The following is a 26,515-nucleotide window of genomic DNA, read 5'->3' as shown; positions in this document are numbered from 1 at the left end:
TACACGTAGTTCTTCCTTTATAGTAGCAGAGTTGTCAAAGTTACCAGTAGCCTCAGAATGGGGTGCTGTTTTCCAACGTTTTTCTGCAGAACAAAAAAAAAAGAAAAAGAAAACATAGAGACCTGTTGTGTGTCTGCTTGAGCTGGTGGAGAATCAGTCGCCATATGCTTCCTTGCTCTCTCTCCTGCCTTGGAGTAACGAAGTGGAGGCGGTGAGGTAACAGTGCGCAGGGGGGGGTGGTGGTGGAGACTCAGAGATAGAGAGAGAGAGAGAGGGAGAGAGGGAGAGGATATAGGGCAGGCATCAAACGGGGGTTTGGCTACAGACTGGTCGGCATCCTTTTTCACAACCTCGGTCGCTTCAGACATCAGGTCAGTAAAACCAAACGCCCCGTGCGTCAAAATATCTCAGAATCTGGGTTGGGGAGGTTTTGCTCGGGAGACTCGGTTGTTATCATGCCTTGTTGCTTTGTGTGTTTGGGCAACGGGGTTTTATTTCGGGGGTGTGTGAGAGATGATTTGAACCAGGAGGATGCGCGCAGGTGTTAGGCGTGAACTGTGAGTGTGTGTCTGATGTGTGTACAGATGGACACACACATCCTGTCCAGGCGGCAGACGCGCTGCAGGTATCCGCCAGCTTGCACCTGGCTGGACGCTCTTTAGTGCAACACGCGGAAGCAGTTCTGTCAGAGAGATGCGCTTTTCTTTGAAAAGAAAAATCATCACGGTTTATGTTTCAGTTTTGGCACGAAACAAAAAAGGCGTGCTCCATCCCCTCCCCTCTCCTCTCCTCCCCTCTCCTCTCCTTTCCTCTCCTCCTGCCCCGTGTTGTGTATCTTTTCATCTAGGTGAAGGCGGATCTGCTCGCCTCTTTCACCGCCATATCTCGCCCGTAGGTATGAGGAGGAGGAGGAGGACGAGTAGGAGGTGGAGGAGGCTGCAGCTGAGTGTTTTTTTTCCACTGAAATCACTGAGAAGGATGAGGTGGTGGTATTCCCGCGCTGCTGCTGGGTGAGGAGGGCCAGGCCGCCGGCTCCGCTCCTCCTCCTCCTCCTCTTCCTCCTCCGCTGCAGTAGCAACAGCATCTCGGCTGCTGATGGATGTTGGAGAGCTTGAATTATTTATAGCTGCCAGAGCATTGATTAGCTTTATGTAATGCACAGGGAGCTGTATGTGGGGCTGTCATAGTGGAGGGCTGTGTTGGTGTGTTTTTGTGCAGCAAGGAAATAGTGCTGCTGGTATTGAAAGGTGGAGTGTGTTTGTGCACAGAGAGTGTTTGGGAGGTTTGGGTTTGTGCATTAATGTTTGAATGGGTGTGAGAGCTCTCCGTAGCCAATTACATTAAGAGTGAGACTGAACCATTGTATTCCTGAAAAACAGCTTTACTGCACATTTAAAGGAACATCACAACAAAAATAAGGTGCTTTGGTCAGGACAGGACTTTGTGTTTCGTCTTCCTTTGGAACACCGCTACACAAGTGTAATGTAACTTCATCTCTGGATATCTACTGTACTGCTGTTTCATTGTTTCAGAGATTTAAAACATGTATAAAGTAATGTGTCAGGTCTGACAGTCCCTTGGGGTTAAAAACCTGGACTCTTTTTTTCTCTGGGATTAAAATAGGAACTAAGACTTCTTTGCTCTAGTAGATTGTTGAATATGTAACAAAATAGTGGTCGCAATCGTATCTCTGTTCTTTGATTTACTTTGGGGCTTTTTATGCCTTCATTTTAGAGATATTAAAGTGGAAAGATGAGGGATGAGAGAGTTGGGAATGACATGCGGGAAAGGAGCCACTAGGCGGATTCCAGCCTGGCACGTCTGCTCTCGAGGACTTAAGCCTCTGTACGTGGTGCGTGTACTACTGGTGCCCCCGCAATCTTATCATTAAAGGCAAATGTTTCAAACCCAGTAAGTACGTCCACTAAAAGCCCCTTTCTTCTACCACTGACAGGCTCAGGTTTTTATTCAAACTTTCTCACAAATTTACACAAAAAAAGTCACCCCCAGAAAAACACCTTTTTGAAAAAAAAGATGCATTTTTGAAAATATAAAACTTGTAAAAGCCACCAAACTTACGTTGCTATAAAAACATAGATTTGCTGGACTATCACTTTCTCGGCTTGATCCGTTTTTTGGTGAATTTGTTTTGTGTCGGATTCGAGCCAACCCTTTATTGCATGAAAGTCACAGCATGAAAAGACCAACATATTAAAGCATTGGTTAGCTACTCATGTGTTTCATTATTGTCATCAATGGAGTCTGGTGCCACATCTTTTTTCTCTTGATCCAAAAAGCCATATTCGTTTTACAAGAAAAGCCTGCTTCATATCTTTCTGTAATGTTGCCTTCACACCTAAAATAAGAATCTGAGCCTACAGCGATGAAAACCATGCACTTTTAGTGGATTTACTCTGATCGCATTTTCCTGCTAAGATTACATTTTGTAGCATTTGCAGCGCTTTACGTGCCTGTAAGTCATGCCTTATGACCCCAAAATATAAGAAGAGGGTTTTAAAAATATGTGTGTTCCCTTATAAAGATTATTATTGATAATTGTATGAAATGAAAAAATAAAACCACACACCTGCGATTATTCCCTAAAGTAAAGGCAAGTTGTTTTATTTAACCAAAAGTCCAGAGAAAAAGTAATTCATGTCAAAGACAAGAGTCAAACCCTTATCTTTGAGAAGCTTGAACCGGAATTTATTTTTGCTTTTTTCCCCCCTGAAAATATTGTTAATTGATTATTGTAATAGTTGTTGTCTATTGAATAATCCTTAATCTCGCAGCCTCTTGAATATGTGATTTTTTCATCTCGAGCCACACTGCAGATTAAGTTTTTTGCAGACTTTTTTTGCATACTTTTTTGGAGACTTTTTTTTGCAGATTATATCTAAAATGCTGAGGCGGTCATGCACGACTCGGCAAATGGTGATAAAACTAGATAAAATAGTCAACAATTGAGGTTTTATGTTCTTATTTTATGTTGGATCTCTGCAAACGAACAAACAATCAGAGGGGCTTGAGCTGTCAGAGTAGCAAGAACATGTCAGGTTTTCCTTTACTGATGGATTATCCTCCCTATCATAATGCTTCATCTTAGTTCTTTCCAAACCAAATAAACACACAATAGTCAGTAATCACAAATGACAGCATCCCTATCTGGACAGCAAGCAGAGAAACAGAACAATAACAGTAACAACATGATGGAAATGAGAGCATTCAGGAAAGGGCTCTTTAGTGATCCTCCAGGCTGTGCGAGGAGAAAATCAGTGATCTGAAAATGTGCCGCGGACACTGAAGTACATAGAGCTGCTCCCTGTGCTCACAGCTTATAATGTGAAATGGGCTGAAAAACTGACCAGGATGTTGCCTGTCCAGTTTTTGTTTTCTTTCTATCACGATATCCAAGAAAATATAACGGGCAGCTTTGCTATGAACTGTGTAATAGTTTTGCAAATCAAAGCTTTTTTGAGCCATTTTAAATTTCTAGAAACAGCTTTTTAAAACCTTTAAGGTAAACTCCGCACACTGTCTAACTTGCAAACAAACATTTATTGGCAAAGTTTTGGTACGAGACCTTTATCAGGCAAACGGTGTTCGCACTAAACAATCAAGGAGTGATAACACGTTGCCAATAAATGTTTGTTTGCAAGTAAGACAGTGTGCATGATTTACACCTTTACCTTTTTGTTGAACTCACTGATCTCCTATATGCACATGTGAAATGGATGTGCAATTATTTCTTCTTTTTCGATTTAGAATTTTTAGAATGCTTGTTTCTACCCATAATGACACAGCTTGTGTACGTTTCCCATATTGCAAATGCACATACGTGTTGTTATGCTGTTATGTTGCATGGTACACAATGGGCACACAGCTTTCCTTGTAGTTCCTATTAACAGTGGCTTCTTGCTCATAATTACACAGCTTAAATGTCAACATGTTTATAAAATGTGGAGGTTATTCATAAAAAAATGGCGCCTCAGTCATCTGGAAGAGGACCTGTTCTGCAGCGCTCAACCTCGTATGCTGTCTTCTGTAAAGTTTAAGTTTGGTACCTGTCAAGGTGCATAATTGTCCAGAATTATACACGTTATGTACAAAAAGGTTTGAGGCAGCTTTACATCAGCACCCGTTTCAATTTAGCCCCACATTAGTGTTTCACACTGCAGGTAGCACTAGACACAGAACTGACAAAAACACCTGCTTAAAGGGGAGTTGATTAAAACTGGTAATGGTGCGTGTTTTGAAAGAGTTCAATTTAGTTGTCAGTCGGCCATACTTCAATCTACTGAAAAGGAGTCCTCTGAATTGAAGCAGATCAACACCTTCATTCTCTGAGTGGACTTCAATAGAGTGAGTCAGAGAGCAGCTGTATGTGAACAGCGAAAAGGAAAAAGAAGGATTCAACTATAAAGCACACGTTGTGTTTAACTTAAAGCTCTTGGTTCTTAATGTGGGGTGTAATTTCTGTTGACCTTTTTTAACACGGCTGTTTGCATTAGACTGCGGTGCGGAGGATCCGGTTTCTCGTGACAACCCAACAAAGAGCTCATGTGCCTTCACAACTCAACACACTGCAATATATAAAGCATCCAAAGCAGATGACAAGTATTATCTGCTGGCGCTGCATTGACTTCAGGCTCATTGTGTGAGGATGAGTTTCCGTTATCAGAACAGCATCTCTCCTCTGTTCTCTGAAGATAATGTGGCGGTACTCGACAGATGAATACAGCTCGAGCATCGTTGGTTGAATGGTTGGTTGGCCTTGTTCTTGCGAGCAGTGAGAGGTTTGAGTGACAGCTGAAGTGAAAGAGTCGCCCGTCATGCTGGCATTCTGGCTGTGTCTGTCACCCTGCTGTTGCCATCAACAGCCCCGTATAGATGCCAGTTATCCTGTGTAGATACGAGTTATCGCTGCACTGATGCGCAGTTATCTCGGCCACATTCCCAGTACGGTGTGAGCTCAGAGGAGAAGCACCTCACTTAGCTGGTTTCAGATTTCAATGAAAGCTACCTGAAATTCACATGACCTTTCAATAACGTGTGGCATTTAACAGACCTAGAAATGACTGATTTGATCAAAAAGGAAGAGTGCAATAGGCTTTAAGGCACCTGTCAATCAAGCAAAAAAAAAAAACCCAGCTAAAATAGCCTTTAAGGCCATGTTGGTGTTTTTATCATATGAGCTCATATTGACTTTAAATCAATAATAACTAAAGCAGGCTCGAGGTCATATTAAAATGTTTCATTGTTTAGCATTGTTTAAACTATAGATCTGCCGGGTTGAATTCAGAGAAACTGAAAGAATTGACACTCCTGTTCAAAGTTGTACATGTGCAAAAGTGCAGTAAGGCTAAGCTTTGCCATCTTTGATTTTCTTTATAGGTTCAGGAAAGGCAGGTTTGATTTTTCATTGATTTCCCGACGGCTTGTTTTGATATTTTTAATTTAGTTTAGTATGGACAATTGAGAGACCTCTGTTCAGAATACTGATACAGTGTGTTCTTGCATACATGTGAGCTTATGTATCCTCACAGCCACTAAACAAGCACACAGCTTGTTCACAGGCGTTTGGGTGAAACCAGAAGAAGAAAAAAAAAAAAGCTCCAAAAACGCTGCTAAATGTTTCCGACTGAACACATCCCTCATGCTCTGAAGTTGAACATCTGGAGCAGACATTGTGCTTTGTGTGCGTGTAAGAGTGTGTGTGAGGAGTTTATGTCGCCATGCTTTCACTCAGCTGGAGCCTCGGAAGACGTCAGAGGGAATTCATAAAAGATGCTTTATTTATAACTGGCTGTGCACTGAGATACCTTCAATAAAGCTGCCTGCAGTTCTTTATTTAGAGTGAATCGGACTGTTTTCATGCTGAGAGACTTCTCACCGCACTGTGTCTTAGACTTCATCTAAAAGGTTCAGTCTGGAAACAAAGAGATGTGTCTGTGTGTGAGGGCAGATTGACTGTTTTATTTATTTATCCACTCTCAGTCTGCACATTGGCGATATAAAACATTCAAAATCTCATCAATTATCTAGAAATGATGACACAACAGGATGAGGGGAGTCGCCATGGTGGTGCTAAGCTTCATCGGAGAATGAGTCTTTGAATGCGAGACAGGCTTCAGTTTGTTTTTATTACAATGTTTCGTTGATTAGTTTCCATTGATGAAGGTCACTCATGGTAACAAAGCTGTGAGTGTATTATATCACAGGAAGCTTCACTTCACAGCTATCAGGCAGATGTGACAAAACTCAACAGACAACAGAGAGCATTAAGATGTCAGCGCTTGCGACAAAGTATTTACCTTTCAGCCATAGACTGTAAGATGGACAGAGAACAGCTGCCTACAAGTGAAGCCAAAATATTTAGAACTCCCCCTGCTGACTGGCTACAGTAAAGGTAAAGGACAGATAAAACCTGTCTCCTCCATGTTAACAGATGGGACATGGGTCGAACTTTTTTGTCAAACTTCCTTTCTGCCATGATAGTTATTATTTTCTGGTCCAGGTGTTAATATTTCTGAGAAGATTTGTTATTTATTTGATATGAAAAAGGCCAGATTTTTCAAAGTCATGATTGATGGCAATAGCAAAGTAACAACAACTAACAATGCACTTATTGAACTTAACTTGAGTCTCTGCTCCAGACCAACACGATAATCTGTTCAGCTGTGCTGAAGCCACGTGAGGGATCTTTGACATTCATCAGTAACCTTAATGTCTGCTTCGGTTAGCAGACGAGCCGTGGCATTAATTCTGCAGTTCCACCAGACATTTACCTTCTGTGCATGGGTCAACTTGCAAATTACGTCACCTGAGCAAAATGTCAGCGCCTTTTGCAGGGGTATTTGACCTCACTTTTTTGTACAATGGAAGGAGGAGGCACACTGTCCATATTTATATGTAGTTAATCATTTAAGCTGAGAGTTTTTGAACAAGTGTCACAGTGTTTTCTTCTTTGGTACAAATTGTCTTTGAATAGTTTTTGGTTTCTCCAAACGGCTTGTTGTTTAAGCAGACAACTGTGCACGTCCATTCTTGGCCCCCTTATGCAGTTGTTTACAGCGTAAGAGCTTCCTTGCGACTTTTCCTATGATTTAGTTGATTCATTTTGTTGTAAATATCTGTGCCTAACCATACTCGATATAATCCAAAAAGTTTACAGAAACAACATTTAAAATCTGGTTTCTTAGTTTCTTCTTAGATTCTCAATGTGATGTCAGAAGACCTTTTGGGTTTGGGTTTCGAGTAGATTTAAAAACAACTGTTAAAACTAAATTCTGCCCCGTTGGTTGGGCCTGCTTTTCTGGTATCCTCCTGTCCGTCGGTCTGTGTACCTGTCTGTCTCCTCCTACCTGTCCCTTCTCTCTGTGCGGCTGATAAATTGTCTCACTGATCAGCTGTGACTTGATGACTCATCCTGAAAACTGTCTGAGTCACCGGCGCCTCTCCGGCTCGTTACCTGTCTCATACCTGCGATAGATTTCACTTTTCTTTTCCATTAGATAAATCACTGTAAAATATTTAGACATTTATTGCTTCTTTTAATGACCACTCAGACGTTTTATGGGCTTTTGTGAGCCTGAGGTCAGAATAACAGGACATCACCCTGGCCTCTTAATTTCTTCCTAAATTGGTCCTTTCTTGTTTGCAAATGTTCTTTTATTTCACATGAAAACCGAAAATGTAGTGCCTCTATATCAATGCAGAACAGGTATATTCATCTTTTTAAAATCTGAAAATCTGGTAGTTTTCTAAGTAACTGAAATTAAAGTGGCATTAAAAAAGAAAATCAAGTGGAATGTAAAAACAACTTAGTAGACCAAAGACATCCCAACCACCTCTCCTATATATGCTTCTAAATTCCAAGAAAAAGTCAAGTTTAATGACCAATATGTAACTCTGACACGTACAGTCAACCTTTCTTCGTTCCAACTTCTATCTATTTTTCAAAAGCAGCTCCAATATTTATCCTATTTCACCACATTTCTGCTCATGGAGCTTATTAGAAATATGCAGAGGCTTTTTAGGTCCAGTTTGCTTGCCCGCTCCAAAACAGCCGTGTGGGGGTGCCTTTAAACCGCTTATCTCCACTGGTCAAAACAAAAACAATCCATTCTGCACTGGAATTTAAACTCAAGATGAGGACAAACTAGCTGCTGCATTGTTGTCAGAGAAGCCAGCACTTCAACATAGCATGTTTCTTTAATGTCTGATGATATACTAAGTTCATTTTCTGATTTAATTCAGGAGATATCTTATTGGACCTTCAAGGGTTTTCAGGCCTCCTTGGATAGACCTCTCCGCCCTTAACCTCAGTTTCACTGAGCGCCGCATGTCACCCCTCAGAAAACACATGGATTAATTGTTCAATCAGCCATGTAATGAACGCCACCGTCCAGAATCCCCTGCTAATTAACTGCACAGCAGGTTCCCACACTGCCAAGTTAAATAACTTGTGGCTGGCCCACACAGTGTCCGCCTTGAAGCAGAGCCAATTCACTTAATTCCTTTAAATACCTTTTGTATATTCAGAAGAAAATCTCACAGTCCCTGCTGAAACGGTAAACTGACTTTTTCCATTTGGAGTTTTGACGCTGTGGTTTTCTTAATGTCGTTCTGTGTTAGGACATTACGCCGGTTTGGCGAGCTGCCACTGCACCGAGGCCTCCGAAGTCCTGTTTAACACCGGGCTGTCACTGCGTTTATCATGGAGCTTCTCACGCTGTCAGGCAGTGACAGCAAATGGGGCAGATCTCAGCCCTGTTACTCTGTTCAGTGCAATGTTGGCAGTATGACAGCAGCGTCTCATGTCACTGAACGACGCCTCAAACAGAAACAGGTCATGAACTACAATCTGTACGAGATAGAGGTTATATGTGGACCTGACAATGGACAAGTTACAAACGGAGAATAAAACCCCGACCTTTCTGAATCCTCTGCACTGCTGCTCTTTATATATCAGTGAATCTTTAAGAGAGTGATACAAAAAGTTTGAAGTCGAGATGTTTTAGCAGTCCTTCAAATGTCCACTTGAAGCTGGCTGTAAAAGTGGAGGAATCCCCATTAGTTCCCTTTTCAAAGGCTCATTTATAGAAATAAAAATGTTTAAAGCCTGGTTCTGAAAAAAAAACGTGGTCTCCGTGGCTCATTTATGTATTCATAAAAAAATGTACTGGCTTCTTTGTATTAAAGGCTAAGAGTAATGCACACATTTGCATAATTATGGGCTCAGCTGACTTGGCTAACAAGTGGGCGTGTTGTAGCTGTTTGCAAGGAGGCCTAAGGCCCGCGCTCTGCTTCAACTCTTTGTCTGTTTAAGTTAGTTTGAGACAACATTTCCAATGTGGTGCCATCGTTTGGCTTCAAAACTCCGATTCAGAAACTGATGGGTGATGTAAATGAGACTACGTTCATGTTTCATACAGTCTGTGGCATTATCCGGTTTGTATTTGTTGTAAGTTTGTAGTCCAAGTAGTGTTTTCCAATCCTGTATCAGCAGGCTTTGGCGCACAAATGCAAGACAAACAGTCTGAGGATGATGAAGTAAGCCGGAGTAAAGCCTTTAAGTGCCTCATTATTTACAGTTAGACTCACCAAAAACGTTTCAACGGCTGCTCCTCTGGGTGTAATGAAGAAATGATCCTGTATACTTTGTAATTTAACTCCACATCTGATGAGAACAGTTGCTTCTCAAGTTGTTGATTGGTCTCTAAACAATGTAGATCGTGGTCTTTCCTGGAAGTTGTTTACTGCTAACCACCAGTTACATCACAATTATCGTGAAGTTGACCGTCAGTCCCAGAGGCGTATCATCTTCAGATGATAACTGATCGGTTCTGAGATTGGTCTACTACTTACTTTCAGGTATGAGAATTGGTTCCCCATTATGGGGTGCAAATTTTGAAATGATTTAAAAAAGGGGAGGAACAATATTTGGAGAGCTTAAGGGACTTACATGACTTATTCAAGTAAAACTTAGGGCTAAAGAAAGTCTTATTTTGGCCTCAACATTAAAACTCAAGCTTCAAAAATGTAAATACACCGTCCATGTTTTATCCATTCAACAATTTGGTTTCCCTTTGCCCCTGTTTAATGAACATAACAGCCTTGTGTTGCCAATGAAGTGACTTCAGAATACAAAAAGCTCCATGATTGGCTAATACATTCACTATAAATAATCTTACTGTATGTTGAGCTGTATGTTGAGTATTTTTAACCTCTCTGCAGACCTCCTTGTCTGCGTGGGGCATGTGAGCGACCCACTGTGAGCTCCAGAGCTCTGTGATTAATGCTTATCATCCATTGTTCCTCCTGTCACATCCACTTTGTTGAGGAGGTAGAGCTATATTGAGCGTAACTTAATTATATACTCCCCCCACCCACAGAAACCCAATGCCCCTTAACCCCAATGCCCTGATGCTAAAACACAAACACACTTTTTTATTATTCCAGGCCAAAGTGGACCACTTTATTCAGTTTAAGATTTCATATAATGCTCTTATCTTGCATGGCTTGCATTAACTAAACAATATTCTGCCTGTATCAAAGGATAAAAGCAACAATTAAAGAACTTGAAAATAAAAAATGTGTCAAGCCAAAACTGCAAAAGACTAAATATCAATTGTGCTGGCTTTCTTGTTGGAAAAAAACTAGCTATTTATGAACATCACGGTGTCTCGGAACTTGTGATATAGCCTTTTGATTGATGCATTAACATAAATGAATGGGAAACTAATTCTACAGCATTGCTATCAGCTTAAACAGGCCGTAAACCGATAGTGTTGTTTTAAGCTCACCTGAAATGTACATTTTATACAGTTTTCATCTTGAAATTCTGTGTTTTCAAATTCATTTAAGAATAATATATTATTCTTTTCTACTTGCACTTTGCTGCTCAGTAAGATCCTTAGCTGTTTGGTTGTCTTGCACAAAGACAAAAAAAACTCAAATCTTGAATCTTAACTGCAAGGACATGTAAAATTACTAAATTACTGAATATGTGCAATCATTTTAAGAATGTGGACAGTATCACAACATCATATAACACCACCTGTGAAGGGACAGTACACCGCAAAGGTTTAGCAGGTAAAACATTTAACAGTGTGTTAGTTTAACCTCTTGGCATTTTAACATCCAACACTGAGCACTATACACAAAGTATTTCATTGTTGTTTTTTTTTTTTTTTTGTGGCTTGTTGACAATGTTGAAAAAAGATATCACCTAAAGATGGTGTCTAATGTAAATTTAGAGGGATCATCAAAGTAGTTACAATTTATTAGAGGTGCGAGGAAAAGTCAATACAGCATATTATCACAATATTTTTGCGTGCTGATATTATATTGATTCATGGCCTCTGGTGATTCCCGACTCTTTATCTTGTAGGGTACAGGACTGTGTTCAGCAACTGATTAGAGCTGATATTTATTTCACTCAATTCCACAAATATCTAAATGGTAGCGGCAAAAGAGGCATGGATTCACAAAAATAAGTAGGACCCATTATTTCTGCACTCTAAATGTTTGTAACAAGTTTTTTTTTCAACCCTTCCCGTAGTTGTACTAAAATTGGTGGACCAACCAACATTGCTGCCTTCAGAGCCAAGCTCCAGCCATGACTATAAAGCAGAATAAGGAAGAATACGTTGACAGAGGACATGAATACAAGTTACTAGAGTGCAGCACAGCTCTCAAAACCTTTGTTTTTTCTGCTTTGAGGTTTTGTTATCAGTTTCTTTCTTTTTTTTTTTTTTAAACCATGCAGCTCTCCATCACCTTGTAACATTCATCACTGTACTCGAGCAGTTGGCAGGCGTAGCAAACCGCCCGCCCACACAACACCACCACCCACCATCCCAGCATGCTCCTGGCTACTTAGCACAACCCTCTTCGCCCTGATGGAGAGAAGGAGAGGCACAGAGAGCGCTTATTGACGGGGAAAATAACATCAAAATTTACATCAAAGTGACTTTTACTACACTATGTCCCCAATTGTGTTTTTCCTGACTGTATAGTCCGATCGAAGGATTCCTTTAAATATTTTAAATCACAAATGAGGTAATTTCTTGTTGGGTAAAAGCGATTCTGCGTCTGTTTGTTCAGTGTTTCTGTAAGGACGGGCACTCAGAAGCATAAAAGAATTACACATCATCACAAGCTGATGGAGGACGCGAAAGCTGACACGGGCAAACAAAAAATAAAAGTGGAGGAAAACTGAAACCAATCAACATCGGTAGAAATGACCCAGGTCCAGGATGCCTTGTAAAATATAAAAGGCCTTTAATTCACAGGGCTAAAAAACATTTCAAATACACCGAGGCATATCAGTGTGCGCCTTCTATACAGGGTGTATAGTGTCACACTGAGATTAAGAGAATTATTGCTACAGTCACCTCATGTGTGCACAGGTGAAGTCATGCAACATTTTTTTTCTTTTTCACATGTTTTGATTTACCTTAAAGCAATACCACCTTTTACCCTTTCTCTTTGTTTCCAAGCTGATGAAGAGGCTTTATGAGAAACCATCAGAGGAGAGAGAAATGTCTCGAGTCATTCTAAACACGCAGACCAAATGTAATCCTTCATAAAAGAATCCGAACCTGACTAAGAATACAAGAACTGGCAGATTTATTTTATTGATTGATTTATAGAATGAATGAATGTAAAAGCTTTATTATGAATTAATCGCTATGAATGGCTAATATCGATAATATGAGAAAGATTGCATTTCAGCTATATTTACTGCATCTAGTTGGTTATATATAGCTTCCACACATTTCACTTTATTTAGAGTGAAATGACAACTTTCTTGAATCTGTTGAAGCTGCATACACACACACACACACACACACACACACACACACACACACACACACACACACACACACTCACACGCACACACAGACACGCTGCACCTCGGTTCTCTGCTCGAGCCTGCTTGCCTCGCCCCACTTTTACTTTGTCTCTCTTCCTCGTTATCAATGTTTAGTTAGTCTCAAAAGTATCATTTTTTTTCCTACCTGAATCAGTCGCATGAGTCGCGCATGAAGGAAGCATCCTGTCAGTGACGTAACGTGCTATAAAAACAGCGACAGGAGTAGATCTCACATCACTAGATGTATTCAAAGGTAGGACCTGAGCACGTGTCATGTGTGTGTGTGTTTCTCTCCAGAGGCACACCGGCACAGGAGGAGATATTTAGGACAGACTGTCTCAATAATCAATCCTGGATGGTGTTGCTCTCTCGGATGGATAAAATAATAAAATTCAAAAGGTTGTGAAATCTTTGGCAAAATGTAAGCGTTTGTTTTGGCAACCCTGCTTATGAGCATCAATGTAAATATGCCAGAATTAGCACGAGCGCTAAATTCTACCCGCAGTCTGAAGGCAGGTACTTAAAAAAAACATAAAACGAATTTGACAATCACCAGACACCGCACAGCACACACTAAAGCTCACCGCTTCATAAACAAGCTGCTAAACTAGCACCCTTAGTGATGTCATTCAAATCTGTTAACAAGAATGACTTGTGAAATAATCCCACAATTGACATGCCCTGTTCCTCGTGCTGTATCTTTGATTACAGTTGATTTGGAATGTGTATCAGTGTAAAACAACTGAATTTTTCAGAATGATCGGTTAACATTGTGTCGTGATCTCGCCCGCGCTGATGGAATCCAACATGTTCCGCCCTGACTCTGTGAAGGCCCTTTGACCCCGAACCTGAACTCCTCAGAGGAGCAGACGGCTGGCCTGAAGACAAACCACTCAGCTCTGCATGCATTATGAAGTGGTTGTCTCTCTAAAGTGTTCTGTCGTCCACAAACAGAAGAAGGAGAAGAACAAACATTGGGCGACACAGCTTGTCATTACTAATTCAGTGTGTTCTCCTGCTCCTCCTCTAGTTAGTCGAGACATTTACTCAACATGATACAATTTATTTGAGCTCAGACTTTTTGCATTTCTTGCATCATTTACCGCAAAGGTTATGTAATTCATGACTTTCATTGCATTTTAGCATGATGAAAACTTAAAAAAAAGAACCCAAGTAGTCCAAACTTAGTCCCCACTGCAGACACGGGGGACATGATCGAGCTCCTGCACAGAAAAATCAAAAAAGGAGAGAAGAGATAATTCTACAGTTTGAGCACAAGCAAAGCAAATCCAAGCGCGACAATCTGAATGAGAGGGCTTTGAGAGAAATCTATAAGGCATGCTCCTGTCTGAAAGACCATGATCTAGATCAGGGGTATAATGTCCAACTTCTGACACGATTCAGTATCAGATGTTTTGAAGAAGCCTGGAAATGATATCAATTTCTTTAAGCAGTCAACAGTCCAGTTATAATTCAATTCAGTCTCCTAAAGTACTGTAATAATGCAACACGACTGCTCTTCTCTCGATTGAAGAATAATAAGTGACGCAGTTCAAAACAAAATACACAAGAAAGACGTTTTGATGAAAGGCTTCTTTCTTTTTTACGACTACGGTGTCAATGTAACGCGCTGTGATTCATCCAGAGACCTTAATGTATTTGTTATTTTATGTTTTTCCCAATTCATTATTCGAGACGTACAGATGGCCTAGCAGTTAGCTCGCACACCATTTATGGAGGCATTAGTCATCTGGAATATAAGTCACACCAGTATATAAAACGCAGTCTGCTTTATGAGTCTCCCAGAGAGAAAAAAAAAGTGTCTCCCTGCATGGCAATTTCCATTGTGTGTAAAGTCCACAACGTTCAAGCTTCAGTGCAGCTGTGTTGCTCTTCCAGTACCATCTGTTTGTGCCTTTTGGAGTTTGCAATCCTGCCATCTAACGGTTCGGTATAGTTGAGCTCTCAGCCTAAGGTGACAGTTGTGATATCAGACCCACAGCCCGAAAACCATTTTTGGCAAGAGTTGGCTTCGCATCTCTGCTCGCCACTCTTAAATTGAGGAGTCTCTTTGCGGATGAAGATCAAAGCAGCACTCCACGAGGTTTAGTTTACTTGACAGTATACCACTCTTTTCACTTAGTCTTATCCAAAGAGACATACATCAGAGAGTGAGTGCAACACAAGCAAGGATCTTTAAATTCAGTGTTGTGACCTAATGAAGAAGAAAAGCTGTTAAGAAGTTACGCCGCCAACCTGCTCCACGTTGCAAAGCAAAAAGCTGCTGCTCGCAATGCACAATCAACAGGGGGCACATTTCCAATTACGTCAGGTCATTTGCACTGGGCGATAGTGGCGGCTTCGAGTTCTGTCGAGACGGTGCATGTCTCAGCATTTTACAATGGTATATTGGTCACACCGGTACGACAGTCCACTTTTAAGATGGGAAATAATGTATTAAAATGCTGTGAATGTACAGTACATTTGTGGGAAAATCATTACAGCATTATATGAGAGTAATTGATAGTGATACTTTGACAGCATCCCTTTGACTGTTAACTGTTTATTAATCTATGAGACGTGGCAGGAGTTGCAAAGAAGTTATTTGCGAGGTTCAAATTCACAGCGCTGCTTCTCTTCCTGGACTGTGGAATAGCTTGATAACCCTGCCGTTGTCTCTCACATGGCGCTCTCCCCTCTGCCCGCATATTTCACTGTTCCCTCCTCTTTAGATCTACAGCTTGAGGACGGTTGTAACCAACATGTGGTGAGCCTTACAGGCCCCATTTTCTGCAGAAACACATGTTGTTTAGATCAGAGCTCAGAGTACATTCACTTCTGAAAAATACAACTCAGATAGTCGGGCACCAAGTATGGAAATGGCGCAGAAAGGAGTTCAGTTTTAAACATCTTTTTAATGGAAACATGCTCATTGGGGTCCTTTAGCCTCTGTCACTTCTGTCTTTTGACCTCTCTGTCAAACTCTGTCTCTGTTTTTTTGTCTCATCTCCATACTCATCATTTCCTTTACGTCCTCAAACTATGGCCTCTTTACTCCTTCCTTAATCGATCATTTCCTCGTCCTCACTCTGTCATTGTGTCCTTCTGTTTCATTCACCTTCCACTCTTTTTATGAACAACTCCTCTTTTACTCTGCCTTCACTTATATGTTGTTTTTTTTTCCCTTCGCCAAATCCTGTGTTTCTTTTCACTTCCTCCTTCTACCTCTGTTTATTTAATGTAGTTCTCGGATGTTTTTGCCCTTCATTTTTTCTACCCACTCATCTTCTCCCCCGTTATTCCTTCCATCCTTTCTTCCCCCTTCCTATGCCCTCATTCCTCTTCGTTATCCCTCCCTCCCCTTCTTCTCTTACTTTCACCCTTTCTCTTCCTTCAGCCACCCAACCACAAGACAAATGGACGAATGCCTCGTTGGTGATATATAGCCAGTTCCTTCCCCCTCCGTCCTTTACAGCCTTAGGGGGAGAAAGAGGGGGAGGGAAAGGGGTAATGTAGCTATATATGAGGCTAGAAGAGTAGCCAGAGTCAATGGAGTATGGTTTTGTGGCCTCATTGGCTTCTTTTCCATGCATTAGTGTTGTGATTTACAGTGACAACATGCTCTGCAGTTCAGATACTTTAGCCTTGTTGTTTCTGCATTTAGAATGAACTGTGCAAAATGATTTCTGAAGCTTTTCATTCTTACAATACATATTAGTTTATTCTTTTGTAAACAACAGCAATGGATAGTCAACACTCTTTGTGGATTCCACTATTTCTTTTTCTCCCATTTGCACAGGTTTAGTGGCTGCAAAAGCAGCGCTATCCTGTTGTGGATCTGATCCACTGTGTATGAATGCGATTATTAATTGGCAGAAGAGTGGTTGATGGATGAAAGTCCAGGCTAAACAACTGGTCAACATCACAAATACAGTACAAGCACATGGGGATGGATGAGCGAAATGATAGAATGAGTGAAGAATTAATGAAATGTGCATTTAGCTGAAGGGCAACTTAATAAAAGCAAAGAAGCAGCAGGTTGATGGATGAGTAAGATAAAGGTAAATTGGTAGATGAAGGATGATGAAACGGACCAGTTTATGGATAAACAAAATTAGTGGGGAAAGTAGATGGATGAAGTGGATTGAGGGACAAATTGGAGAAGGAGTAGATAATGGATGGAGGGAGGGCATGATGAAGTGGGTAACAGAAGTGCTGCTTAACAAAAGAAAAAGAAGAAAAGTGGATGATGGATGTTGATGAAGTGGACTAGTAGCAGACATGACAAGTGCACAAGAGCGGAGTGATGTTGTCAGAGAAATTAGCAGGAGATGGATGGATGGATGGATGGATGGATGGATGGATGGATGGATGGATGATGGATGGGGTGGTAAGTGAAGTGTGCAGAAAAGGGCAACAGTGGTACAATGGATAAAATAGGCACACATGAGTGGATTGGATGGATGTGGAGATAATGGATGGATGGGTGGGTGGAGGGATGAATGGATGACATTTTGGATCGATGCAAAAAGTTAAATATCAGCAGATAATTAAATGTCATTTAATGAGCGTCATCCCTCTGTGTCTGTGTCCGAGAAATCTTTTATGCTCGTGGTTATTTGTCTCCAGGCTGAACGAGTTCCTCCTGAAAATGTCACCGACTGTTTGAGTTCAGTTAGTCAGCAGTCGCCTTTTCTCTGGTTGTTTTTCTTCTCTCATGACTCTTTGTTTGTCTTTTACATTGGTCATGCAAATTGTTTGCCTTGCTATGTGTTACAAGGAGGTTCATTCATCTTTTTTTGCAGCCAGCCTGTTTTTTTACTTCACATTTATAACTAACTAACCGACAGGGATGCAGAACATAGGGCTGCCTTAAGTCAGGCACAATTAAATCCATCAGCTTTTAAGATGGTTTAGGAAGATGTTCTTTATTGATCCCACAAGAGGAAATTCAGTTTTACACTCTATTATTATTGAGACATGGGATATGTAGAGGTACACCAGTATGTATGATAGCTTTTTTATTTCCATTTACCAAAGTCGCCTGTTTATAATAGGCTACTTCAAAGTGTGCGCAAAAATGAAAATGTCTGTCCTGCAGTCGTATCAAAAATCTGATCATCCTGTCAGACAGAGCAGCATAGGTGTTACCTTATTATGGAGTTTTAGTCGATTATTCTAGTTATAACTTAAGAACAACTTCTGACAGTGTTGAGCCACTGAACAAATTCACAAATTTGGTTTTCAGAACTGCCATGAAAGTATTCATACGGAGATATTTATAGAAAGATAGGCTGTGAGTCATGAACTATTTGCTAACAAATATGTAAAATTAGACATTTAAACACCTGTCGCTGGAATGGAATGATCCTTTTGCCCGACTATGAGACGCACAGTCGACCGAGGCTCTGGCCGACGAATCGTCTACTCGTCTATCTGGGGTCACTGCTCATCGGCAGTTCAACTGAGAAGCAGTAAAAACTTCAACTGTTGCACCAAATAGTGAATGCAAGCATATGATATTTGACTTAATTGCACAAATTAGAAGTGCAATTCAAAGTGAAAGTAGTATAGCACCTGGTTTCAAAAAGCATAATGGATCAGAGATATTGAAAAGGAACACTGCATGTTAAGTAGAGTATACTGCTATGCTTGACTGATTAAAGGACAAATGTACACATATCAAGAGCCTGTGTTGTTCTTCAGTTCACCTCAGATTGACTCTGAGTGGTTTGTTTAATGGTTGACAGCCTAAACGGCGGCTGAGCGGCGGGGCCCGGCGCCGTATCGATTTCGTTGTTTGTCATGTGAACAGATGGCTGAGCATGGCTCCGTGCTGTAGCAGATAATTGCTCCATTAATTACATAATATTCAACACACTGCTTCAGTGAGTCTCTTGCTGCATAACCATAAAAAAAATAAAAACCTGCCTCTGTACGTCTGCCTCACTTTATATTTTTCATTCTGTAAGATAAACACGCTCAAATCAGTCAATCATGTCAAATGCATTTTGATCTTTATTCCTTAAATTCAATATTTTTGTAAAACAAGCGCACAAAAGATCAGATTGTTAACCTGATTCCAACAACTTTTTTTTTTTCAAATATTAAGGGGTTAGTGTTAGGTGGTTTGCTCAGTGTCTGGCCGTAGGTGTATGAGCAGCAATGGGATGGCTTAACCAACCTGATGATGTCATTGTGATGTCATCAGAGTCGCTTGGAGACTTAAACGTTTGAACAGAGTCTATTTACAAACTAAAGTAAAACTAAATGAAGCATCTTCCATTGTTTTTGAATGCATTGAAAACACAGATAGATGGAGAAATCAAAAACACCAGTTGTGGGGCGAGCAGGTTATTTAGCAAGACATGTAGCTACAACTCATCAGATTGGATTTCTAACTTAGGGCTGGTTATGTCTCTAAAAGCAGCGAACGTGAGGAAAAAAAGAGCGAGGTATAGGAGAGAGAGTGTGACAGAGACACACTGAGAGACGGAGGAAAAAGATGTTGGCAGAGTGAAACAATTAAGCCGAGGAAGAGAGACAGAAACAGATGGAGCGAGGAGTAAGACAGAGAGCGTGAATAAACAGGAACACTGTCTTCATTCATGTTTTTTCTCCCTCTTATCTTTGTGTCAGTATCTGTGTAAAAAAATAAATAAAACCTGCAGGAGGTCTGTGTGATGGTAAAATACTGAAATGAAAACGCTTCCATGCCTTCACAGAAACAGGCCAAACGTCCAGTTTAAACCCACAAAATCTGTACGTTAAGGTTCCTATTGCATCATACTCAAATATAAATGAACACCTGAAGAAGTAAAAGTATTGAACACAATGAAATAGCATTGATGGCATAGAGTGAACTCTAACTAGTCACATTCCAGTACAGGCAGATACTTTGTTGAGTTGCCATATTTATAAATTTAAAAGCTGAAATCCTAAATGGGACAATATCCCAAAAACCGATGTCCTCGGTTCCCCAAGTCTTACAGAGTGTTGTTAAAATTAGAGGCGATGCAGCAGAACGTTAAACATGACCCTGTCGCAACTTTTTCCAAACGTGTCGTAGGCATAAAATTCAAAATTTTCCAATCAACATTTTTTGATTCAGCATTTAGATATGTTGTCTTTGTGCTATCTTAGGGGTTCAATGTTATGAAAATCATCACATTCTGTTTCTATTTACATTTTACACAACTTTTTTTAGGAAATCGAACCACGGAAACATTAGAATATGATTTACGAACAAACACAGGAATCTGGTCTCCTGTATTTCATAAAAACATAAAAAACAAAAAATAAACTGTTGATACTTTTGAGAAAACCCCCCAAAAATGCTAAAAAACACAACAGGAAGTGAGAGGATGACCAAACAGTCAGTACTGGAAACAAAAGTAGAAAGTCTGATTTATATGAAGACTTAATTTTAGAAACCCAGAGCAGAAATAGAGTGGCATGTGAAGAAATGGTGTAATATTTAATCTATCATGAAGTCTAAATTATAGGAAGTCAGTGCTATAATAAACCATATTAAGTATCATTAGAATATTAAATATTAAAAGTTCAAATGAGCTTCCTTATTGCGACATCATTTTCACAGAATCTCCTCCGACATCCGAGTCGGGTCGCTCACTTTTAAAAGACGGGGAAAATGAAATGGAGTCATGTATCCTTGCCTCGCCTTCCAGTCTGTGCTGAGGGAATAATTTATCACCACATAGTCACATGAATAAATAATGCTTTATGGCGGTGAAGTCGCTGCCTGGCAGGTCTGAGAGCGAGGCCCGGCATTAGCAGCTCATCATTAATTCATTTAGCGACGTCTCCAGGATTTATTTTCTGTCTTTGGTGGCACTGTGAGTGTGTCATTCTGTACGGAGAAACAGCACTCTTTCATTCTGGATAAACTACATGGAAATGCCTGTCAACTTTGTTTACTTTGTGTGTGAGAAAGAAACTGTGTGTAGATCTGAGTGGAGCAGCTGTGGAGAAAACGAAGAAAGTAAATGATTTGTAGTGCAGTCATAATGCAGAGTCAGCATGCTTTACTTTGTTCGGGCTTCACTATAGGAAGACAGGTTGCTTCTTAGACAAATATCAAATTTAAAGCGACTTGTTTTATCTCCTGCAGATATTGTAAGTTCTTGTTCTACTGAGGTTGACAACATTTCCATAACTTTGGTACTACATGTGTTTCAAAAAAGTTACAAACTATGTTATTTCTATGAACTACAGATCTCCACTCATACATTTAACCAAAAACTGCTGAGAGAGTAAGAGAGAAAGAGAACGGTCTAACCCCCAATTCACACATACTCTGTGCGCGCCGCGGTCCGTCAGCGCCGCGCACTACGTTGTACTTAGCTGCCACTCTAGTCGATCATTGTGTTCACACAGGGCGCGCTGCGGTCCGTCTCCGGCGCGTGCCACCGACGGCACTGCGCTCTGCTCCGTTTCAAATACGCAGCGAGTCTATTTTCGCCGGAGTGCGCTGCAGGCACGCGTCAAGCTGGACAGAATATGACAGGAAGTCAGACAAGGAAACGCACAGAGCATCCGGTCAATTTCAAAATAAAACACAATATACGGACTCGCGATCGTATTTTTCATCACTTTATCAACATTAAGTCAAAACAGGAACCGAATGAACAACAATTCATCCTCAGAAAGACAAAGCAACATGTTGTTTGCATGTTTTTCTCTTTATTCCCGCGGGATCTTGTAGTTCTCCTGTGACGTGTCATGGGTGCGCTCCGCTGTGCTGACGTCCCAGAAACGGATCCAGTGTGAATGGGCGGCGAGCCGTCCGACGGAGCAAAACCGTGGCGCTGACGGACCGCAGCGCGCACGGAGTATGTGTGAATTGGTGGTCAGGGCACGATTGCTCCCTCCTCTCACTCTCCAATGCTGGTCATGCGTTCATATTAGTAACATCGTTCTGTGCTTGAGTACACTTACATATATGTACACAGTCCAATACAGTAGGTGGCAGTGTTCACATAGTTGGTTTGCAGATTCACCAAGAAGCAGAAAAGAAGACAAAGCAACCATGGTAACCACTCGTGGGCTGAGTCCATCCCGCTAACTGTGGATGTTTTTTTGATATTTCTGAGGCGCCAACAACGACCCTCTTCCTACTTCCACATCTACCGTGGAGCTCAGTGGATGAAACGGGCCCGTGCCGCGCGGAAACAACGTTTTTTTTTTTTTTTAAAACACACTGTCTGAAGTTGTTCTTTAGGATTAAGTCCTATTGTGGTCCACTTCCTTGTTGGAGCACAGATGCTTTCACATCTCCTGTGGACCGTACTCGAGTACACATGAATTGTGCCCAAGATCACCTCTTCAGGTGGACTCAGGCCCGTTGCCCGAGTACGGTACATTCGTGTTTACACTGATCAAATGAACCGGACTTTGGGGTCAAGTGTACTCAGAACCAGGCCCAGATTCCTAATGTGAAACCACCCTAAATCGAACAAATACGTTGGCAACAAAGACAGTAGGCCTACAGGAGTTTACCTGCAATATATGTAACTAAAAACAAGAAATGACTGAATATTGGGGGAATAGGACTTCTATTTTTATTTTGTGGTATCAAAAGAGGGATCCATATTGTTTGATTTTTACTAGTATCATGTTTAAAACTCGGATATTGTGACAGGTGAGGACTGAAAGACCTGCTAACCTGGTGTGAAACATCTCCTGTCAGGGATTCAGCTGAGCCCGCTCATCCAGCTCGCTCTATTGATTTTCCCATTCAAGTCCAGTCGAGTATCCCAAAGCTCGGCTCTTCAAACACAGGCTGACAGGCTAGCTGGGAGCAATGTGTGTGTGCGCGAGTGTGTGTGTGTGTGTGTGTGTGTGTGTGTGTGTGTGTGTGTGTGTGTGTGTGTGTGTGTGTGTGTGAAACTTGTCTTTTAATAACATGTATCCTTGAACCTGGTTAAAAGGGCGAGGAGAATGTATTCTTTTAAGATGTGATGGGGGTCATTGGGCATCACTGCATAAATCAATCAACCTCTACATTTTATGTTTCTAACATTTGCGTGTCTCAGAGGGCAAAGGTGTTTGAATCCTTTGCTATTCACAGATAGATGTCATTTATTTGAGGTATATTCAAATGCATCATAATCCTGAATCTGCACAAAAAGTGATGTCTTTCAGAGACACTGTCCAGAGACAGTACAGTGGATAGAGTCAGTAACTGAGGAGAGAGAGAGAGAGAGAGAGAGAGAGAGAGAGAGAGAGAGAGAGAGAGAGTGGGGAATGATTTACAGGGAAGGAGCCACAGGCCAGAGCCAAACTCGAGGCCCCCGTGAGCACCAACCACTAGGCTACACAGTACATGCGCCCCTGATTTGTTTTATTTTAGATTATTTTCAAGGAATTGTGCAAAATGTTTCACTATATTTGTACTTGTATGTCACATCAGGTGTTAACTTCATAGACCAACGTACAGTGCGAGGATGCAAATGACCATTTCTTGACGTTAAGCTTTCAGATGTTATTTATTTAAGAAACATTTTAAAAGGGCGTTTACAAATGGTTCAAAGAAAAAAAAGTAATATCAGCAAAAACTGGAGTAATGATCTTTTTTGCAACATGTGTTTCATTAAAAAAAAAAGGCAACAGGAAGCAGAATGTGTCTCCACACACTGGTTGTACCTCCTGTAATGGACCTGTCATTTTTTTAACCAAATTCTCACACATTCAAAGCTTTTCTCTCCTTTCCCCCCCCCCCCCCCCATCCTTTTCTCCCCCTTTAACACATTTCCTCCGCCTGTCACAAACATGTTCCGTTAACAGACCCGAGCCGCTCACATTCTCGTCTCTGGCCGTAAAGAACTCGGAAACAACTTCCAATTAACTGGATAGGATCAGCGTGCAATCCTGCCCGGCCCTGATAACATTATCCCAAGTCACGCACCACTGCCAGTGCCTGGATTATGAAATTAAAAAAAAAAAAAGAAGGAGAAGACGAGGAAGAAAGGGTGTTGTGGGATGGAAGAAGAATGGTTGGGTGCTGGGGGATGGGAGATGAGCAAAGCGGGGGGGGAGGTGGTGGACAGCCTTGGGGTTCTGTCTTCAGTGTTTGTATGGTGTATCTGGCCCTGTATGAAAGAAAAGGAGGGTTATGTAAGGTTTTAAAGCCCATGCACCATCACCAGAAAGGAGAAGTTCAGTCTGCTGGAGCTTTTCAGTCCAACGACTGCCAAACGCCCACTGATAAGTTCTTACATAACGAGGCGGCGTTCAGGCCTCGGGTGCCTGATGTGGATGTAAAAAGGAGGCAGGTGGAGTGAAGCTCGTCCTTTACACACGATAACAAAGTGATGGATCGTTCTTCTCTGTTGTACCTCATATGAAGGGTTGTTTTGTACGACTGTGTCAGCGTGGCTCTGTTGTGTTGGGGAGGATGCGCTCCTTAGAAGGACAATAGAGAGAGCGAGAAAGAGCAGAGAAACAGGACTTGTTTGTGTTGCACCAAATTAAATATGACCCACTTTAAAACAAGTTCTTTGAAAAAAAGGTTAAAATTGCAGAACTACCCCTGGTGTCTCTCAATGAAATGACAATACAGAAAATCGTATTCAATATCAGCGCTGTTGTGAGAATACATAACTGCATAGCAGGAGCGTGTTTCTGTGTGTTTGTGCATCAACATATATGTTTGTATGTGTGTCACAAAAACAAGGCTTTACAAATAAAACGCTGATTGTAACTTAATTTTGTGTTTACAAAACTTACTAAAATGAAATAAAGTTATTGCAGAAATGCGGTTAGTTTTCATTGTGCATCTTCATGCTTCATGGTTTATCTCTGGCGCAGAGATTTCTGTTTATGCATCAGGTGGCATCATGAAGTTTGTGTGCGCAAACCACAAAGTGATATGATGCTTACTTTGTCTGGCCCTGTTGGGTCTTGAAGTTATCATCAGGCCTGTTGCAAAAACACTAAAACGAATGAAATCTGAGCTAAACTGAGACACAGTCAAAAAAATAATAATTCAAACTGAAATGAAATTGAAAACAAAATAGTTAAAGTAGTGAAAATGTCACAACTATTATAACCATGGTTTCTAGACATATACAGCAACAACAAAATGAAATTGAATGACAGTGTCATGACAGTGTAGCTCATACAAGAGATTAACAACAGGAAGAGATCATCAGTGATGGAGAGCAGAAATAATACTGAGAGAGACGGACAAATACAGGAAAGTAGTGATGAAGAGAATTCACTGATACAAAGTCATATGTGCAGGGTTTACTGATATTATAACTTTCATTTGAAACGCACAACTAGAACAATAAAATGAAAAAAAAAAAAAACACTTATTTTGTTTCAGAATAAAGAAAAATAAAAAAACAACAGAACGGTTTCATCTCTGCCCTTACAGATAATTGAATATCTTCAAGGTTCATGACTTCAATGTCAAGGTTAGAATACCCTTAATACAATAACAGTGTATTCTGTGTGTGTGTGTGTGTGTGTGTGTGTGTGTGTGTGTGTGTGTGTGTGTGTCCTTTTCTTCCAGATGTCCTTGTCTGACGGCTTCATCTCTCTTTTATTCCATTAGAGTGTCCTTGAGTGTGTTTCTGTAATGATAACAGAGATGTTCTTCTGCCAGACCGAAAACACCAGAGGTCATACACACACATAGTCACACACACACACGCACACGCGCACGCACACACATACGCACACACACAAATACACACACATGTACTGTATATAACCTATATGGCCTGTTTTCCTCTTCTGTACTGTGATGTTTTGATTTAAGACTGAACCAAATCAAAATAATGACCGATAACGACGAATGCAGAAACATAAAAAACATCAAATCAAATCACGTCTCTAAATTCAATAGTAAGCACTGCCACAGTATCTGGAAAGATCCAATGGTAAACAAGTTTATGGATCTGTTACATATCATGATGCTTATGGAGGGGACACAGGGTGACAAATGCTACCTTACTTTAAAATGAAATCATCTTTAGAGTCTAAAGAAGACATTTAACCAATAATAAAATAAAAAATAAAAAATGGGGATTTATTTCCAAAAAACAACCCACTATCTAAACACGTATAACACTTCTACTAACTTAGCAAAAACATTAAATGGACTCAATATGTATTATTTGGAAATGAATGCATTGTTACAAAAATTGTTTTATCCTGTCCTCTTAATAAAATAATCCTTCAGATGCTACATTTAATACATTTTTCTGCCTTGTCACTGTCTCTGTTGACATTTTATTTTACCATCTTTAAATGAGCAATAGGTAACTCTGACACCTAGCACTAAAAATGGGAACTGCAGTCCAAATTCAAAACATTGGAAAGAGCTGTTTCCCCCGCACCCTCCTGCATAGAGTCAATGTGCATGACATGGAAGCTTCAGAGTTTAGCCAGCTCTGCATCGCTCTTGAAACCTTTCTGCGCTCTAACCTCTCTCCATCTTTCAAATGTCTTATTATAAAATAGCTTATTAGGAAAATGCAAATTTCAGGTCCCATACAATGTTCTGTCACGCGTTTACTTCATTTGCAGTGTTGCAGTTTTGGAGATTTCTCTGTCACAGCTTACAGTTTTTGTAAGCTCTTTTTCTTTGCTGTTTTTGTTCCT

The 26,515-nt window shown here is 40.7% G+C and overlaps 1 protein-coding gene across 1 annotated transcript in view; it reads left to right on the top strand.

Annotated features, from left to right (window-relative positions):
* The first annotated feature begins 226 nt into the window (after window positions 1-226).
* Window positions 227-26,515, top strand: part of LOC109995854 (complexin-2) — a 50,671-nt gene continuing 24,382 nt past the window's right edge. Inside the window, exon 1 of the mRNA XM_020649722.3 lies at window positions 227-371. The gene's annotated coding sequence lies outside the window, so the exon portion shown is untranslated. The remainder of the gene's footprint in view (window positions 372-26,515) is intronic.

This window comes from Labrus bergylta, chromosome 9 (assembly GCF_963930695.1).
Source record: "Labrus bergylta chromosome 9, fLabBer1.1, whole genome shotgun sequence".
NCBI classification, from domain to species: domain Eukaryota; kingdom Metazoa; phylum Chordata; class Actinopteri; order Labriformes; family Labridae; genus Labrus; species Labrus bergylta.
This window is presented reverse-complemented; position numbering and strand designations above follow the sequence as displayed.